Below are 2,263 nucleotides of genomic sequence, written 5' to 3' on the forward strand. Positions count from 1 at the left end.
CCCTTTATTTAAAAAAAAACTGAGCTCCCTTTTTAAACAAACAAATTTCACAAATTTCTTTCTACAATTTTGAGCCTTTGGTTTTTAATTTTAATGGTCTGCAGTTTTTTTTTTTTTTTAGAGAAACCCCTCAACAAATTTTACTGAAAAAATAAAACTTGTTCTTCTTAATGAAACCCTACTCTTTATCAATTTTGGACAACTTTCTTTTCCACTGGTTTATACCCAAACCAAATATTCTGGGTAAACAAAAAAATTGTCTTCAACAAATAATTTTTTTTAAAAGAAAAATTACCCGGATCTTCCACAAGCCAGAGTTCTCGCTTCATGCAGGCTCTGTATTCAGAAAACAACGACATGCTATCTTTGCTCTAGCACGCAGAGGGTAGTGGTTCCTTCACACGCAGGTGGCCAGCACGCTGAGAATGGGCCGCATTTACAGCTACGCAGGGAGCAAACAGCGCTGGTAGCGCAAAACTGGGGTTCAGGCAGCAAACCGTTCCACGCTCCTTCCTCGAACAACCAACACGAGGGCACTCTGGTTCTGCTCGACGGGAGCAGTGAACAACTTCTAAGCTTCTGGACAACAGCACACAGAGGGTTTTGCGGCTATACACGCAGGCAGATGGCTCTAGCTACGCAGAAAACAGAGGTCTCTTCTCCTCATGCGCAAAGATCCTCCCTTTCACGCAGCAATGGCTCTGTCCCTTTTTAATATGCAGCAATTCACTCTGCCCCACAACACTGGACCAAACTCCTCATGTCTCCACCTCACCGCAATCAAACGTTGCAAACGTGGGTCTCCACCTCACCGATCAGGCCAAAAAACTCATGGCTATCCCCCCGTCTCGAAAAGCAAGGGTACTACCAGGTCTATATGCAAGATACCCAAGTTGAAATGCTCAACTGCTCCAACCACTCGGTCCTCGGATCTCAACACCCGCTCCACGAAAACATTTGGGCATTTTTAATTGATTCAGGCTTTGATACCATTTGTTGTTTGAATATGGGAAATAATGAAGAAAGAAACTACACACATTCAGTTATAAAATTGACCAAGAAAAGCATATAACAGATTTGAAAATTGAATTTAAACACACAAATAGACACACATGATTTACGTGGTAAAACCTTGACAGGGTGTCAAGGAAACATCCAGGGCCAAGAGATTGGAATCTCTATTAATTCAACAATGATTCTTCACGATTACATTTCTCGGGCATTCGCTAGTTTTATACCAGCCTCTTCCGTTACATAACTGCTATTTTGGTATAGAACTAACTAGTTACATTTTACCCAAAATTACATAATTCGTTGTCAAACTTCCAACAAGAAGCAAAAACAAAAAGCCTACGACTTCGAAGGTACACATGTCATTATTCTCTTTGAATGTTGAATGTCAAAATATTTATTAAGTGCATGGACATAAAGAACCGAGAAAGAAAAAGTTTGAACCCGTGGTCATTTTATGAATTGATATTTCAATAATCAGTCACAAAAGGCCTCTCTGCGGACTCTACAGAGAGGAATTTCTATTGATCACATGTCCCATCGACCTCAGTCATAGTCTCGAATTTGAAAATGTTGTTTGTTAAATAGGCGTCGCAGAGTTGTTACGCTTGTTTGCTCTGAAACAAGCATTAATGCAGAACTCATATTCGATTTTCTTCTAGAAAGAGAAATCTTCGTTAAGTTCAGGCCTGTGGTCGAAAATTTTAATATTGTTTGTTCGTATCCGAGATTCACCAATACGAGTTTGGTGAGGATTTCTTCTTTAATGTGAAAATATATATGAAATTTTTGTTGACAGTGCAACCAGTTTTGAGGCAAATAATTGCAAGAAGAGTGACACTGCAAACGCATACACTGATTGATTGATTACAGTCTGAGGCTGAAGAGAGTGAGTCGGTTAATGAATGGCTTTTTGGTTTTTGAAAGCATGAAATCCTTGTAAATTTGTTGATAAAAATCTGCGTTGTTTTTTAGCTGTCGAGCTCTTGCAGATTTGAGAACCGGTTGAGGTTTCTTGTGCGCTGAAGCAGTTTTGGATGACAGAGGTGCCCCTCTTCAAAACTACTATGCCACTCTTCAAAGCTACTATTCTCCTCCGTGTTACACATATTAGTATTTTATTTTTATTGGGCATTCACATTTGGTTAAAGTATAGAATTTACAAGTATAAAATTAAAAAAAGTAAAAGGGCATTACGGTCATAAAAGCTCATATAGTTACATTGTATATTAGAGGTGATTAGTTCAAACCT

The sequence above is a fragment of the Pinus tabuliformis genome, chromosome X (genome assembly GCF_031772625.1).
Source record: "Pinus tabuliformis cultivar Carrire ecotype Pingquan chromosome X, CPIR1, whole genome shotgun sequence".
In the NCBI taxonomy this organism is placed as follows: domain Eukaryota; kingdom Viridiplantae; phylum Streptophyta; class Pinopsida; order Pinales; family Pinaceae; genus Pinus; species Pinus tabuliformis.